General features: G+C 51.8%; 1 protein-coding gene and 1 non-coding gene across 2 annotated transcripts in view; one reads left to right on the top strand and one right to left on the bottom strand.

The window, feature by feature from the left end:
- Positions 1–18,147, top strand: part of LOC127042431 (zinc finger protein 560-like) — an 816,513-nt gene that overhangs the window by 521,381 nt on the left and 276,985 nt on the right. The window lies entirely within an intron of this gene.
- On the bottom strand, positions 16,972–17,044 carry TRNAV-AAC (transfer RNA valine (anticodon AAC)). Its single transcript has one exon. It is a non-coding gene; the product is annotated as a tRNA-Val (tRNA).

Below are 18,147 nucleotides of genomic sequence, written 5' to 3'. Positions count from 1 at the left end.
AAGGATGAATTCAAACTGGAACAGGTTCAGAGACGGGCTACGAGGATGATCCGAGGAATGGAAAAACTGCCTTATGAAAGGAGACTCAAAGAGCTTGGCTTGTTTAGCCTGGCCAAAAGAAGGCTGAGGGGGGATATGCTCGCCCTATATAAATATATCAAGGGGGTTAACGTTAGGGAGGGAGAGGAATTATTTAAGTTTAGTACTAATGTAGCCACGAGGACGAATGGGTATAAACTGGATATTAGGAAGTTTAGACTTGAAATTAGACGAAGGTTTCTGACCATTAGGGGAGTGAAGTTCTGGAATAGCCTTCCGAGGGAAGTAGTAGGGGCACAAGACTTTCCTGGCTTTAAGACAAAGCTTGATAAGTATATGGAGGGGATGTTATGATAGGATCGTTAATTTGGGCAATTGATCTTGAATTACCACCAGACAGGTCTGCTCAGTGGTCTGCGGGGAGATGTTGCATGTGATGGGTACTGAGTTGCTGCGGAGAATTCCTTCTTGGGTGCTAGCTGGTGACTCTTGCCCACATGCTCAGGGTTTAGCTGATCGCCATATTTGGGGTTGGGAAGGAATTTTCCTCCAGGGCGGATTGGCAGGTACCCTGGAGGTTTTTTGCCTTCCCCTGCAGCGTGGGGCACGGGTCGCTTGCTGGTGGTGTCTCTGCAGCTTGAGGTCTTCAAACCATTTTTGAGGATTTCAATAACTCGGTCCTGGGATAGGAGTTGTTATAAAATTGGATGGGTGGGGTTCTGTGGCCTGCCTTGTGCAGGAGGTCAGACTAGATGATCAGATTGGTCCCTTCTGACCTATGAGTCTATGAGTCTATGACCCCTTTACCCCTGTCCGCACCCCTTACCCCAGCAAGCAACAGCCCCACTCCTCCCAGCCCCGGTTCTTGACCGTGGCTTCCGAGGGGCCACAGCCATGGCTAAGAGGGCACAATGTGAAATGTTTGGGGACCACTGGTTTAGGGTGACGTCCTCAATCACTTCTCTGCAGTCCAATAAAAGCTATTCCTCACTCACCTACCCCTCCATCAGGACGGACTAGGTATGTTCTGCTGCCCTTCACTCATACAGGAAGGAGAATAACATTTCATTCCACTCAATCCTAAAGTCATTTGTAACCCAAGACCATCCCAAACTGGTCATTTTGGGGAAGCGGCCCCATCATGCTGCATAGCTAGGCAGAGTAGGTGTGTCTATGCAAACACGGTCTGTTCCGGAAGTCTTTCCCCAGCTCCTCACTAGGTGAGAGAGGGGAGCTCATTCAAACCCTGCTTTCGCTTAGTATTTAAAAACTCCTTAGTGTCCCTATCTCTGCCGGCCTTAGATTTCTCCTCCTGTCCGTTTTTTGACAGCTCAGATGAGGTGACCGAGTGGTTAAGGTGATGGACTGCTACCCCATTATGCTCTGCCTGCATGGGTTCAAATCCCATTCTCATCAGAGGCATTTAGTCTTCACCCTCCTTTATAGACAACCATCTCCCCCTTTGGTACAATAACAGATCAAACAATGTTGCTTGTGTTACCCAAAATTGGGTCAGTTAGTAAGCTTAGAGAGGACTAATAATGACCCTCCCCCCCAGAGTTTGGCAGAAAGCAGCACATTTATAAGCTTGATAGCTAAGCTCAAAAGAAGGGATGGGGGAAGGTGTCACACTCATACTCACGCTCCCAGGACAGGCCTGGCAGTGGAGATGTCAGGATCCTTTAAGGTAAGTGTCCCACAGCGCAGCGATGGACGGTGCGATGAAGATCAGTCTCCCTGAGGTGCAATAGAATGTAACACAGCGAACCACTGGCCAGATGGGCCGGGTGAAGGGCATTCACTGGAGGTACAAAGGAGAGTGGGAAAGCCACTTCACAGGCATTCAAAGCGGGAAAGGACACAAGCTGGGGGAGTTTAACAGACCTTTTGAGCATACAGGTTATACAGAGCATACAGATCACTGCTGCTCCTACAACATGATAAGTTCTCAAGCAGCATGTTTCTTACTTTGCCCATCTGTCAATTTTGATGAATATTGATGGAAATATTTTGCCATTGGGTTGTGTGTTTACACAGAAATTGACATTTACCAACAAATACACAATTCTTCCAAGCCTGCCTAGTCTGCAGTTGATGGGTTTAGAGGGACACATTCACTCTTCCAGGTCCCCATTCCAGGCCTGTGCTCTCCAGGTTGTCAACTTCCCGCACTGCTGGGATCCTTCCCTCATCTCCCCCCCAAACCACTGCCCCACCCCCACTTCTGGGGTCCCCTCCCTACACTGTCTAACTCCACTGCTGGCAGGATCCCTTCCTGTTCCTTTCATTTCCTGCCTCCACTCTGGGCAAAAGCTCTGCACTCTTCCCACACCAGAAGTTGAACCCAGGCCACCTGGGTGAAAACCAGGAATCCTGACCACTAGCCCATAGGGGACTATTGTTGCATCTGACGAAGTGGGTATTCACCCACGACAGCTCATGCTCCAATACGTCTGTTAGTCTATAAGGTGCCACCGGATTCTTGCCTGCTATTATTACTACAACTCAGGCCTTGGCTACACTGGAGAGTTACAGTGCAGGTGGTGGCTTTACAGCGCTGTAACTTACTCCCCGTCCACACTGGCAAGGCACATACAGCGCTGTATCTCCCTGGCTACAGTGCTGCATGTGCTCCACCTCGACGAGAGGAATAAAGAGAACAGAGCTGGTGATGCAGCGCTGGGGTGCCAGTGTAAACAGTGATTAATCTTACTACGCTGTCACTGACCTCCGGAACCTTCCCATAATGCTTTTAAGTAGAGATAACGCTCTTTGTTTTGGTGTGATGCCTCTGTTTGCTTTGCTGTGAGCTCAAGGCTCCCGGAGCTGCTTATCTGAAAACCAAACATAGTTACTGTTTGCAGTGAATGAGCAGAGGCAGGGGGATCCCTTTGGAACACCCACAGCTGGTGTTTGCTTGAGGAGAGAAGCAGCCGGGTGGGCACGGGGGAGGAGGGGTCTGTTTTGGATCAGCGGCTTATCTGGTCTGTGAGGAAAAGAACAAAGGCGGCTATTTGCATTTAGTGAATGAGAGAGGGGTGGGGGAGGAGGCTTGAACTTGCCAGGCAGGGAGCTGACACAGTGTCAGCTCCAAAAATCCACTCGCTCTGTCTCCCCCACGCTCCGTGTCACACTCCACCCCACCCTCCTCTTTTGAAAAGCACATTGCAGCCACTTGAATGCTGGGATAGCTGCCCATAATGCACCACTCCCAACAGCGCTGCAAATGTGGCCATGACAGAGTGCTGGTAGCTGTCAGTGTGTCCACACTGCAGCGCTTTCCCTAAACAGCTGTAGGAAGACAGCTTTAACTCCCAGCGCTGGACAGCTGCAAGTGTAGCCAAACCCTCTCTAAGCCGACCCCTTATGAGAACAGCAGGGACTAGCATGACTAGATGTCCCGATTTTTGGGTCTTTTTCTTATATAGGTGCCTATTAACCCCACCCCCATCCCAATTTTTCACATTTGCTGTCGGATCACCCTAGCAGGGGTTGCACACAGGGCTGCATTAACCTTCAGGTGCTGAGGTTTCCCTCTCTCCATTCCCAGAGCCTGTGATCAGGAAACAGACATCAGGGCTCCCAGGTGCTGCACAGACCATGACTGAGATCAGACCCCATATTATGCAAGGTGCTGTACAAACCCTGGGCAACGCTGAGACACCCAGGAGGTTCCCCTCAATTTCCCTGAGCCTCTGCTGCCCAACTTCTTCTGAATCCCTCTGGCTCACCCCCCCCCACAAAAAAACCCCACCTTTCCAAACAGTCCTTCTCTCCTTGCCCCCTGATTCTGGTTTCACACCCTGGGACCATCTCCTCTCTTTGTCTCTCCCCCTCCAGGTGAAGCAGAGATGGAGGCAACTTCAGCCACTGGAGTCAGCCTCAGCGAGCACTGCAGCTGGCCCCGGGGGAGGGGGGGTGTTTGCAGACACAGGAAGGGAGCAGGGGGTGCTGGGAAGAAGGCGGCAGGAGAACAAAGCTCAGAGACCCAACATGGGGAAATTCCAGGGGGCGGGGCTCTGACACATCCCAGGTGCGGACAGCTCCTGGGGGCGGGGCTCTGGCTCAGCTCGGGGGCAGGGCAGCTCCTCGGGGCGGGGCTCTGGCACAGCCCATGGGCAGGGCAGCTCCTGGGGGCGGGGCTCCAGCACAGAGCGGGGGCGGAGCAGCTCCTGGGGGCGGGGCTCTGGCACAGAGCAGGGGCGGAGCAGCTCCTGGGGGCGGGGCTCTGGCACAGAGCAGGGGCGGAACAGCTCCTGGGGGTGGGGCTCCAGCACAGAGCAGGGGCGGAGCAGCTCCTGGGGGCGGGGCTCTGGCACAGCCCGGGGGCGGGGCAGCTCCTGGGGTGGGGCTCTGGCACAGCCCATGGGCAGGGCAGCTCCTGGGGGCGGGGCAGCTCCTGGGGGCGGGGCTCCAGCTCAGAGCGGGGGCGGAGCAGCTCCTGGGGGCGGGGCTCTGGCACAGCCCATGGGCAGGGCAGCTCCTGGGGGTGGGGCTCTGGCACAGCCTGGGGGCGGGGCAGCTCCTGGGGGCGGGGCTCTGGCACAGCCCATGGGCAGGGCAGCTCCTGGGGGCGGGGCTCTGGCACATTGTGACACCGAGCCCGAGCCCGGGGTGAACAGCTGCTTTCTGGTTCTCCACGTGCTGCCAGCAGCGCTGGAGCTGCCCGAGCCTGAGCAGAGCCGCTGTTCTCAGCTGCAGCCAGGATCTGCCCCCGGCCCCGCTGGGATCCAGGTGGGGACAGAGACTGGGGCCCGGGGGTTCCCCTTGGTGTGGCTGGCGGGGGCGGGAGGGGAGAAGCCGGAGCTGCAGGCGGGGGAAGGGCGGTGGGACATTGTGACCCGGAGCCCCCGGGGAATGAGAGGCGCTGGGGGGCAGGAAAGTGACTCTGCCCCAGGGAGCCTGGGAGAAGCCTTGAAGGCGTCTCAGCCCCAGTGGAGCTGCAGGAGGATCCGCCCGCCCGCCCTGCTGGGATGCGGGGGCCGGGGCCCGGCCGTCGTGTGGGGGGGAGGGGCGAACCCCGGGACAGGCGGGGGGGGGCGGTGTATTAAATCCCTCCCCATAGCAATGTGCTACTCCCGGGCACTGCGCATACCCAGTAACAGCCGCTGAAGCCGCTGCCCTTCCCCCTGCCCGGACCAGCGGTAACGTTCCGCCGGGCGCTGGGGGCGGGGCTGGAGCGGGGCGGGGAAGTGACAGGGAGCGTGGGAGGGGCGGGCGCAGAGCAGGAAATTGATGGGCAGGGGGGGTCAGGTAGCTGGAGGCAGGGTTCGTGGGGGGCTAAAGGGCACAATCCGGGCTGGGGGGAGGAGCAGGAGTTGAGCTCAGGGGGAGGCGCTGGCAGAGCCCCCCCCTTTGGTGTGAGGGCGGAGGTGTCGAGGGGGGAGGAGAAGCCGGAGTTGCAGGGGGGGGAGGTCACTGGGGTGGGGGTGTAGATCTGTCTCTGTGCAGCCAGGACATTCCCGGGGTGGGAGGGAGGTGAGTTAACTGGATCCTGTCCCTGTTTTTGCCACTTCCTCCCACACACACATTCTCTCAAGCTTTCCCCTTTTCTCTCTCATTATCACACGTGGCTATAAAATCCAGGGAGATTCTCCTCTCCCCTCCGCCAATGATCAGCTCTCTAATTGCCTCTGATTTTCCCTTTTCTCTCCATACTTCTCAAATGTCAATTTAAAATCTCTCCGATGGGGGGTGGATTTTCCCACCCATTTCATCTGCAGCGATTTGTCCTTGTTTGGGTGGGAAATTGTTGCCCTGGGTCATTCCCCAGAACATGGCTCCCACTGGAGTGGGATGGGATGAGGTTCCCGTTCTCTGCCAGGGCAGGGAAGGGAAGGGAGGAGCACATCCCCCATGGAGACTGCCCAGACCCCATTTCCCAATTCCCCTGCGGCCCCCTTCCATTGTCCAGGGAGCCTTCCAGCTCCCCCCCTGCCCTTAAATCAGCTCCTCAAAGGGCTCTGAGCTGCTCACGTGAATGGTTGCCCCGTGGCCGGGGGGGACCATCACATTCTGTTTATGTATTGGACAGTCATATAAAATCCAGTCCAACAGTCCCCCTTTTCCACTAGTTATTTAATAGCAACATCAAATCCCCTCCGATCTTGGTGGTTTTCTCTCATGTTATCAAATGTCGTTTGTGACAGGGTTCTCTCTGCGTGTCTCAAAGATTGATATAAAATACCCCAAACATTTGCCCCACTTCTCTCTAGTTGTTTTATTTCTAATTGAATATGATGGGTTGTTTCCCAATGTGCTAAGATGCAGCCGCCTCTGGGGTGGATCCATGGTGGCCATTATTTGCTAGTGACAGCCCGTGGATCTTTCTTGCCCTCCAGGCCTTCCATTCTCCTGTTAAAGAAGCACTCCCCAGGCTCCCTCTGCCTGTGTGACTGGCCAGCAGGAGGTGGTGTTAACTTTCTAGCCACTTCTCACACTCTGTGAGGTAACACTTGCAGGGGCAGGGAAGGTGTCTGTGTGGGGAGATTGCAGCTGAAGGGGCATTGTGGTAGGGGGAGGCCTCTGGGTGGCTGGGCAGGGGGTACCCTAGTCAGGTTGGTGGGTTGTGGAGGTTTGGGGTTTTCGGGGGTGGTGGTTCTGATGTGCCCATCCCTGAGGCTATGGGTCCTGGAGGTGGGTATCGCTGGGGGCCTGGTGGCTGCAGAACAGTGGGGGTGGGTGTCTCTTGGGGAGGCGGGACAGAGGGTTAGAGGGAGCCTGGTTCTGTGCCAGGGGCTCTGTCTGTGCTTCCCCCGCTGGTTCCTGGTTTTGTTGCCATGCCCAGTGCACAGAGCTGGGGGAGGGGATCCCTGGCACTAGGTGAGGGCATGCCAGGGAAGCAGAGTGATGGGTCGCACTGTAAAGCATCAGGGGGTCACACTGGGCAGAGGAGAGGGTCCCAGGCAAATGTCAGGGTAGATCGTTCTGGAGAGTGGGGAAGTTCCTAGGCAGGCAGTGAGGGACTGAGTTCCCAGTGGGTAGGGGGTCCCTTGAGGGGGTCCCTGGCTGCTGGGGGCTCTTGGTGGGGGGAACCCTTTGGGATTCCCAACCTGGCAATCATGGTGTGGTGGGGGTTCTCTGGCCGGTGGGGCTTTGAGGGGTATCTGGGGTCCCTGGCCAGGGACTCTGGGGGCTGCGTCCCAGGGAATATCTGATGGGATCCTGGCTGGGGGGTGTCTGGGGCCCCTGGCTGGGGGGTCTGGGCTCTGGGTACTAGGGGGTGTCTGGGGGCTGCTGCTAACCATGATCCTTCTCTCTGGTCAACTTGTACCAGAGTCCTGGCTCCTAGTCACCAGGTCACCAAGTCCATTCCCCAGTCACGTGCCCTGTCACTGTGATAACTTTCTGTCCACTTAGCAAACACTGTTAGTGTGAATTCACAGAATTTACTTTTCTCCTCTTTTGAAAACTGCAGGAACTTTCGGTTCCGTTTGGAAAATTTTTGCCCCCAGTCCTTGTCCTAGATCTGCGGGGGTGAGGGAGGTGGGAAGGGAGTCAGCACTGCCACACGATGGTCTTTTCCACAGCGTTCTGAACTCATTCTTTCTGAAATCCGGTGTCATTGAGACCGTTGTTAATCCAGAATCACTGTATGGAAAGACAAGGAGTGATTCCAGATGGACAGTGGGTCAAATGAGATCAGCCATTCTCCCTGTGAGGAGGGGCTCCCATTAGCTGCTCTCCCCAGAGAGCTAAAGGAGGGAAGCTGCTCATACACTCCGTCCCTCTCTGCTCAGGATATTGGGGTTCAGCTTCCTGGGTCAGATGCTGCAGCCTCCATTGTGATCTGGGAGACCAGGCTTGGCAGCTGCTGCTCCCCCAGTGGGGCTCTGTGCTGGGAAGTGACCTTAATTAAAGCTTCTTCTCTGCCCGGCCCAGGGGATGACTTTCTGCAGCTGGTCCTAGCCCCCTAGGGCAGTCCTGGGCCCTGTTACTACTAAATTCTGAGCCAGAGTCTCCAGGTAACTGAAAGACCTCAGGGAATGTCCTAGGGTCTGGCAAGAAAGTGACTCTGCACAAACAATACCACCTCATTTCTCCTCCCATTAGCGGTTGCCAGGAGGAAATCCAGCCATGGGAGAGCAAAGCCCCCAGGAATGGGACTGTCCCAGCCAGAGGGGCAGGGAGAGAGGACAGGGGAAGGAGAGACTGAAAGGGGCAGTGGGAGAAATGAATGTGGGGGAGAGATTTCCAGCTCTCTAGTCCACCCAGACACATGTATTGCTGCATCCTGGGGCAGAACCACTTTCCAGTGAACAAAACAAGGATCAGACAGAGCAAAAGCCAGTTCCTGACTCCATATTCCCCCTGCTGGGGTGTGGCTGCCGTGGGGTCAGTGTCTGAGGGAATCCCCCACAGTGACTCCTTTGGTTCTGCTCTTATCTAGCCTTGTGTTCAGAGAAGGGGTGAGGGGAGAGAGAAGGGAGGTTAAAAATGTGTCTGTGGACTTAGCCTGGCAGGAGGGGCCAGGTCTAAATTGTAATAAACAGATTGAGCATTTCCCAGCATGACAGAATCTAGGGTGTCTGTCTGCAGGGAAAGGGCCTGGGGGAATTGTGATGTGAAATTAACTAAAACCGGTTCTGAAACGCCCACAACTGCCCTTCTCCCCCAGACAGGCTGCAGAATGTTTTGCTCCAGCTCATCCCAGCCTGGCGTGGGACAGGGAAGAGAAATGGCTGCAGTGGAGTCAGTCCAGGTAGAGATTATCGGGGGGTTGCTGGTGGGTTCCTGCTGGAGGAAAGGGAGAGCAAATACACCAGAGGTGGGAAGGTTTGCAGAGTCTGGTTTGGAGGTTGGAGCGGGGCAGGAAATTCACAGCGTGGGGAAAGGAGGAGGCCAGGGTGTGGCAGACCTGCTGGGAGTTATTTACTAAGTGGCCTAGATTCTAGGAACAGACCCAGGAGGTTTGGAGGTGGAAATGCCCTAATTTGTGAAGAGAGAAAATAACCCACCTACATGGAGCTAGTCAAACTGACCAGACTCCTAGTGCTGGAGCCTGACCTCATTAACCATCAGCTGCTGTGAGATATAAAGGGGACACCCATGAGTCAGGCTTATTGGAGCTGCCTCTCCCTTCATATCCCGCTCCTCACAATGAGGAGGGTGTTGGGCATCCTACCAGCGAGCTCTCCCTGGACCCTGCTAGGGGCTCCATCTCCTGTATCAGTCAGTGGCTAGTAGGGGGGTGATGGATATGCTGGGAGAGATAAGGGGCTCTCTCTTCATCCCCTCACCCTGGCATTTGCTGGATACTCTGAGCCAGGTTGAGGTGGGACTCTCCTGACTATGATCCACCCAGAGCTTCCATTTGATTCACTCTTCTCTGCCACAAATAGTGGGGCAGCAAGTCCTTAGTGTTGGACTCTTACTCTTTCAGGGGCTGGTGACCTTCAAGGAGATGGCTATGTATTTCACCAGGGAAGAGTGGGCTCTGCTGGACCCCACTCACCCCATCCCCTCTACTGGGATGTCATGCAGGAGAACTATGAGACTGTGACCTCGCTGGGTAAGGGTTCCTGTCCCTTCTGTTCTTGGAAGGGGAAATGAAGAGTGAAGGTTCACGCCACCCCCACAATGCCATCTGTACCCTGTCCTGTTTCAGCATCACCCCAATAGGCCAGTGACACACATAATACCAGAGACCCTCCTCTGCTGCAGAACACTTTGGGAACAGAGCACAGGAGCCGTATTGCACAGTGTCAAATATCTCCTGTTTGCTCAAGTGAAACTGGGGGTTAGGTCTGGCATAACTGTCCCATACCCCTAATCATTTTTCTTGCCCTTTTCTGAACCTTTTCCAATTCCAATATTTCTATTTTTGAGATGGGGTGACATGTGCATGCAGTATTCAAGATGTGGGTGTATCATGGATTTATTTGCTGTTTTTACAAATATGATCTATGAGATATTCTGTCATATCTATCACTTTCTTAATTATTTCCTACATTGTTCACTTTTTTTCACTGCTGCTGCACATTGAGTGGATGTTTTCAGAGAACTATCCACAGTGACTCCAAGATCACTCTCTTGAGTGGAAACAACTAATTTAGACCCCATCATTTTGTATGTATAGTTGGGATTGTGTTTTCCAATGGGCTGCACTATGTGCTATCCTGTCATCTAGTACTGCTAAGATCCTGGATTCAGTAATATCCCTGCCCTTCCTGTTCCCTTTCTCCACCGAACCCCGCCAGCCCATGCTTCCTGTTCCCAGCTTCCCCAGGATTCTCGCACTGTCTCTGAACCTCTCTGTCAGCAAGAAGCAGTGCCAGGGACACTTGCCCTCTGTCTGGAGTCTTCGATTTCTGGGACATGGATTTACTTTCTCTGTGTTGTAAGAGGCTCTGTCATAATGAGTGTCTGTGATGTTACCCAGAGTACAATCTGGACTGTTAAATAGCTGTACCTCAGTCCTCCAGCATGGGGTGCCTTTTCCACTGTTTTCCTGCGAGAACAGCCCCTCTTGGCCAATTAACACACAGTCTCCAGCATGTAACTCACTCCCAGCTACACAGTATTGAGTGCTGCTAGACAGCCACTCATGAATTACACCTCAGGAGAAAACCAGCAAATTCTCAAGTGCCCAACTTTCCCCCAGAAATGTGCATCTTGCACTGTCCAGCACGCTACTGAACGACCCAAGCTCATATGAAGTCTGTCATTTCATCAGCGGAAAATGACATGCACCAGCTTGTTATCCCAAACAGAGTTTCCAACACACTTCAATCCACACATACTGGTTAGATGAACAATAAACCAAGCTTGTTAACTACCAAAAACTAAAACTAGGCCCAGTCCATGAAAGGGGCACTCCCAGGAGAGACTGTACAAAGCTGGAACATGAAACACCTTTGTAAACCTGAGACAGCTGCCTTGGGGACAATGACAGGGAGAATCCCCCAAAGTGACTCCTTTGTTTCTGCTCTTCTCTGGCCTCCGATTGTTCCTTCCAACGTGGAGTACTTTGCACTTGTCTCTACTGAATTTGATCCTATTTACTTCAGATCATTTCTCCCGTTTGTCCAGATCATTTTGAATTTTAATCCAATCCTCCAAAGCACTTACAACCCCTCCCAGCTTGGTGTTGTCCGCAAACTTGATACGTGTAAGAGAGAGACTGTTACTGGGAGGGTTTCCCCATGTGTCAGAGGGTTACACCCTGGTGGGAGGGGGCTAGGCCTGTACTGGAATAAGGTCACTCTGTGCTTCACAGTGTGCTAGAACCTAGAATGTGCATTAGCAGGGGAAAAGCTGGGGGGAATCGGCTTGTGGAATGGACAAAAGCCTAGTCTGAATTCTCACACCTTGCCCTTTTCACCCCGGCAGGCCAGAGAATAACATCCATGTTTCGCTGCAGATCATCTCGTCCTCCCAGGGGCAAGGAAATGGCTGCAATGGAGCTGGCTCAGGTAAGAGATTATCAGGGTGGCGGGCTCTGCTTGGAGGTTGAGGAGCAGTAAATGCATAAGAGGGTGGGAATTGCTAGAGGTGGTGGGAAGCAGGAAATATCTCGGGTGGAGAAAGGGAGGGGACAGCATGTGACAAACCTGCTGAGACTTGTGTAGTGTAGGGCGTGATGGGTTGTCACCCCCAGGAGGCAGTTTGTGGAGCTTCTGGGAACTGCTGTGTCCTCTAACCCTCACGCTGGGCTGGCCCTTCTCACACTGCTTTGCTGGAGATTTCGCCAGCCTCTCCAGGCCCTGTTATCACCCAACACAACAGCAGGTGGCGCCATGCAGCCAACTAAGCTACCTGAGTGTGTTACCTAAGCCACTCAAGGACAGATAGAAGACAAGAGCCAATTTCCCACTCCCCAACCTTGCACACTTGCTGTAGTATAAATCCAGAATGATACCATCTTATAGTGCACAGAGATCTCTATAATACAAGCTCATTAATGTAGTTCCCCTTCCCCTCGATATGGGACAGATGTGCACAACAAGCTGAGATTTTCCCCAGACACTTCACTCAAAATACGCTGGTTAAGATAAAGCATCAAACAAGTTTATTAACTGCAGAAAGATAGATTAAGTGATTATAAGTGATAACAAACAGATCAAAGCAGATTATTTAGCAAATAACCAAAACTCAGACTAAGCCTAACATACTAGATGGATAGAATTTGAATTAGCAATTTCTCACCCTGACTGATGGTACAAGCAGTCCCCCAAGTTTCCATACACAAGCTAGAAATCTCTTGATCCTGGGAGCAGCACTTCCCCCACATCCGTTTTTGTTTCTCAGGTGTTTCCAGAAGTTCTCTTGTGTGGAGAATGAGGCCAAGAGATGATGTCACACCCCACCTTATGTAGCTTTTCCATATGGTGGGAACCTTTTGTTCCAAACTCAGTTCCTAGTCCAGTTTGTGGAAAAATACAGGTACTAAAATGGAGTTTAGTGTCATGTGGTCTGGTCACAGGCCCTGCTGAGTCATAGTAGCCATGACTCATAGGCTGGCTGAAACATTCACAGGAAGGCTAAGCTCTTCCACAGTCCATTGTCTTTGTTGAGCCATCAGCACTGTCTGGCTTCTTCACTGTTGTACCTGAAAGGCTCATTGTGGGTGTTACCCAGAGTAAGCACATTTGAAATACAGATACAGAGTCAATATCCATAACTTCAGATACGAACATGATATGTGCACACAAATAGGATAATCATATTCAGCAAATCAGAACTTTTCCAGTGACACCACACATGATGCATCTTCTACAAAATAGATCATAATTATGTCCTAATCATATTATAATCATACCACTATGATGAATATGGGGGTGTAGTGTCAGATAGGTCCTAATTTCAAGGCACAGGAGTTGGGAATGGAACTTCCCCTCTTTGTGGAACAGGAAATAACCCTCCAGCCAGGGCTGGGACAACTTCCCAGACTCTCAGCGATGGAGCCTGAATCTACTGACATTTCATTAATTACCACCAACCCCAATCTTTGTGGCAACTGTAAACTTTATCAGTGATGATTTTGTACTCTCTTCTAAGTCATGGATAAGAATGTTAAATAGCACAGGGCCAAGAACCAATCTCTGCAGGAACCTGCTAGAAAGAAATCCACTCGATCATGGTTCCCCATTTACTATCAGAGTTTTTAATCTATTTAATGTATGCCGTGTTTATTTTGTATCATTCTAGTTTTTTTTAGTAAAAATATTGTGCTAATCAAGTCATGTCCCTTACGGAAGTTTAGGTATATTACATCAATACTATTAGCTGCAACCAAACTTTTGATCTCATCCAATAAGGATATCCCGTTAGTTTGATAGGCTCTATTTTCTCTAAGCCTTTGTTAATGGGCACTACAATTCTGACCTTCTAACTTCTATTCTTTATGATTGACTTCCCCTTTCTTCCATATATTTTATTTGGAGAGTGCTTGGATTCCTACCAGGGAGCCACTATCAGGGTCCAGAGACAGCCCCATCTCCTATATTAAGCTCTGGCTAGTAGCTATGTGATAAATGTGAAGACCCTGCTTCTGTCTGTCAGATGGGAGACACAAAGGTTCTCTCTTTCTACCCTCTGATGCCTCCTGGCTGCTGTAAGCAAGGTGGGTTGGGACTCTGTTAACATGTGCCTCCCGGAGCTTCCATTTCCCTGGTGCTGCTGTTCCGTGAATAGTGGGGTTGTGAGTGGGTCAGCAGGTACTGAGTATTGGACTCCTGCTCTTTCAGGGGCCGGTGACCTTCGAGGAGGTGGCTGTGTATTTCTCCAGGGAAGAGGGGACTCTGCTGGACCCCACTCAGAGAGCCCTCTACAGAGATGTCATGCAGGGGAACTATGAGACGATGGTCTTGCTGGGTAAGGATTCCTGTCCCTTCTGTTCTTGGAAGGGGAAATGAAGAGTGAAGGTTCATGCCACCCCCACAATGCCATCTGTACCCTGTCCTGTTTCAGCATCACCCCAATAGGCCAGTAATATACATACTACCAGAGACCCTCCTCTGCTGCAGAACACTTTGGGAACAGAGCACAGGAGCAGCATCACACAATGTCAAATATCTCCTCTTTACTCTAGTAAAACTGGGGTTAGGTCCAGCATAATGAACAGAAGCTTCCTACCCCCAGCCTTCTCTCAAACCCTGAGCCTTCTCTACCCAAACCAGAATGTGCTTGGGGTGTAACAAGCAGGCGGCTGGAGTCAGAGCTGCCAGTCCAGGGTTACTTATCATACAGACACTCAGTGCGTCCTTGAACGCTGGCTGGGAGTATCCAGACAGGGGAGCTCCAGCAGCAGAACACTGAATCTCACCCAGGATTACAGATGACACAACTCCTCGCCGATCTGGATTGCACCCCAGCATGTGAAAATGGCCTAGGTTGGTAGTGACATTTCTTGAGACATGGAGAGTCTTGCTCCCATATCACCAGGTGTAATAAAAATAACAGGAAAGGCCAAATATGGAAAACTGATTGTTCAGCTTGCTTTTGACCTGCATCATATTTTGCAGTATATTCCAAATAAGGAAATTAACGTGCAACGTATGTGTCATTGTTTGTGGTTTTAAGCTGTAAAAGGCTTGTGTGATTTTTAGCTCAGGAACAGTATTCCAATAGCTGTCGCCCCCTGCGTGCTTGTAACCAAGAAAAGAGCCTCAGGCTGAGCTGATTCAAATATTAATCCTGTGGTCGTTTTCCACAACAGCCTCAATAGGTCCCTGTGATGGAATGTAAGGCTACATCTAGACTACCCACCGTATCGGCGGGTTAAAATCGATTGCTCGGGGATCGATATATGGCGTCTCATCTAGACGCCATATATCGATCCCCGAGCGCGCTTATATCGATTCCGGAACAACACCAACCCCAACGGAGTTGCTGATTTGACAGGGGGAGCCGCGGACATCGATCCCGCGCGGTGAGGATGGGTGAGTAATCCGATCTTAGATATTCGACTTCAGTTACGTTATTCACGTAGCTGAATTTGCGTATCTAAGATCGATTTCCCCCCGTAGTGTAGACCAGCCCTTAATGTCTTCACACCTTCCCCCTGCAGGAGAAGGGCTGTTTGACCAGCTGTTTGCCTTGCTGTCTCTGAGGAACTGGTCTGTGGGTGTTCCCCAGAACTGTAACTTTTTCAGTAATATCATACTGTAAAATCTCACAATTTTCCATACAGTGTTACTACACATTTTAACAGGAGGATAATATTCAGTAGGTTATGCATTTTCTAATGATACCTCACAAGCCATTTTCCACTAGCAGGGTCTTCTCTGTTCACAGAATTTCTGATAGTTTGATGTCTGCTGGCACTGGATATCACTATTGTGGCATCTCTCTCTCTGTCTCAGTGAGCACCCGCTGTGGTTGTTGAAAGTCTGTGATGGGATCTATGGGATGCAACTGAACAGTGGCACCCCTGAGCCCTTTGTCCCACCACCTGGGCTCCCTCTCACACATGTGATGCTGAGACAAGCTGTGAATCTCTGGCAGATATTGCACTTACACAGACATCCGTAGGTAGGGACACAGCCAACTGAATTACATGAATGCTTCTGCAGCCACTCATAACACTAATGATAGAAAGTCGCCCCCCCTACAGCTCTGCAGCCTTGCACCCCTGGATCATACCATCTTGCCTTAATCAGAAGCCTGATCAGTGTGAGTTTATTACACAGGGTCCACCCCTCCCTCACTGTGAATAGTACATGAACCAGCCTTGTAATGGAGCTGAGATTTCCCAAGAACTTCAAGCAAAATACACCAGTTTAAGTAGAGCATAAAACAGATTTATTAACTACAGAAAGATGGAGTTTTAAGGATTATAAGTGGTAGGAATAAAAGATCAAAGTAAATTACCATGGAAATTAAAGATAAATTCACAATCTAAACTTTACACCTTATTACACTAGGGCGTAGTTCAGTTATGCACACAGGAAGGCTTAATGCTCGAGCTGCTGCACATGCTGGGCAGGCTTAAGGTCGGGCTCCCCATGGCAGGAGAGAAGAAGACTCGGCCCCTGGAGGGGCAGGCTGGGGCTTCCTGGATCCCATTTGCTCACAGCCAGCGCCCTGCCCCCATTCCCAAGTCATCCATGGCGCCCCCAGGTCGGCCAGAATGGAGCAGCAGTTTTCACTGCACTACGTCCACTTATGGCTTACAGGCAACTCCCAGACTCACCACAGTCCACCATCTCGGCCAGAAAGGAGCCCACTCAGCCTCACCATTGCTGCTTTTCCTTCCCCCCAGAACCCCGCTTCTCCTGGGCTGCAAGTAGCCATCCCTGGGATGCCAACAGGCAGCCACAGGGGTCTGTCTCTCAGCAGCCAACCGCACCTCCATGGGTTCAGCCCTCAGAAGGGCAGGTGGGGGTTTCCTGGATCCCAGTTGCTCACAGCCAGCCCAGCCTCCACCTCTAAAACCATCAGTCATGCCCCCAGGTTGGCCATAAAGGAGCCGCCATTCTCCACTTGGACTCAGCTTTGCTTGTTTTCCTTTCACCCAGAACCTCCCTTCTTCTCCTGGGCTGCAAGTAGCCACTCCTGGGAAGCCAAGAGGCAGGCACAGGATTCTACCTCCCAGCAGCCAACCACACCTCCCCAGGCTTTGCAGAATGAAGGGTGGTGCTCTACTAACCCCACTTAACCGCACAGCTTCTTCCCTGCCTTCCTCAGCTCAACTTTCCTCTATTGCCCCCATTCCTGCCTCACTTCCTCCTTTGGCCAGTCACGCAAAGGAGCCCAGCAGGAAGTGAGAGCCTCTATAGGCCAACCTCCAACAGCAGAGGTGGCCAAGCCACAAGCCTCCAAATGGTGACTGGCCTAACTACTCTAGGTTCTCCAGCCTGACACCAAGGTGCTTTCTCCACTGCTGTCAGCATCCTCTGTCATGCAGGGGTTGGAGTTATCCCAGGGACAGGCCAATAGGAGGAGTGCCCTTTCTGAATAACAAGGGGATCTGGGAAAAGAAAGCCAGCATGTTTCTGCCTGGTTTTGAACCAGGGACCTTTTGCGTGTTAGGCAAATGTGATAACCACTACACTACAGAAACTCCACCTACTGGGTTGTTGCTCACTCTGGCACAGACCGATGGACAAATCTAGAGAATGTGGTGGTAGCCCCTCGATAGGTCAGCTGGCAGGGCAGAGGACTGGAGCCAGCACTCAGGAAGTCGTCCTTACCTCGCCCGTGTGACTCCAGCTTGAGGGAGAGCTTCTTTTTCTTCTCCTTGCTGACAAAGAGCAAGAGAAGAATGAAAGGTCAGGTGGGCCAACTCGGTGCAGAAGCCCATGCTGTCTTTTCCTGCTGCATAGCCTGAAATGAGGGACTCGTGGCAGTTAAAGGAACTGCTGCACTCTCAGAAAACATCCCGCCCGTGCATAAAGGAGGATAGAAGAGCCTGTTAGTCTAGCACGCTCCCAACTGAACTGTTTCAGCATCTGCTAGGTTTCTTTTTGGCCTGTTACTTTTCTGTCTGGGATGTTGTTGTCAGCTGTGGCACAGAAAAAGGACGTCATTGCGAGCTGCCCATGAAGATAAGATTAACTTTTTGCCTTCCTTGCTCGGCTTTACTTGCTTCCTCACCCTATTCCTGCCTTAGTTCCTGTGTTACCTGAAGGCAACGGGGGCCCAGCAGTACGAAGAGGAAGTTAGACAGCTAGACCCTGGTGGCAAAAGTTCTGCCACCGCTTGCCACCCCACTCTCTTCTCCCAGCTTCACATATTGACCGCCAGGGACTTGGTGCCCAGCAGCGCAACGGAAGGCAGTGGACAGAGCCACCCTCGCCTTGAAGCTCTGGCTCATTAAACCGTATCTTCAGTCGCTGATGGCCAATGAGAGACCAACAGCGCTTGCCATTTTAGCACTTGAAAATGCCATTGGTCAGTCACTGGATCTCTTTAATGCTGTTACATAACAAATGAAAATAGAATCTCAGTGTGACATTCTGTACCTTTGGGGGAGTGTGCTGTAACCCCCATATTCCTCATTTTCATATAATCGTGATCTTATATACAGAGCATGCCTTGTAAGGTATCAGGGGAAAGGATATGATCTGCTGAAAGTCATTTCTCTACCCATAGATGTTTACCATTCATGCATATGAAGTTATGAGAATTGTGGCAGTGTGGTTATCACTATGCTGTAAGGTGGGG

This window comes from Gopherus flavomarginatus, unplaced genomic scaffold (assembly GCF_025201925.1).
Source record: "Gopherus flavomarginatus isolate rGopFla2 unplaced genomic scaffold, rGopFla2.mat.asm mat_scaffold_43_arrow_ctg1, whole genome shotgun sequence".
NCBI classification, from domain to species: Eukaryota; Metazoa; Chordata; order Testudines; family Testudinidae; genus Gopherus; species Gopherus flavomarginatus.
The sequence above is the reverse complement of the archived record's forward strand: the minus strand, read 5'-3'. Positions and strand labels throughout refer to the sequence as shown.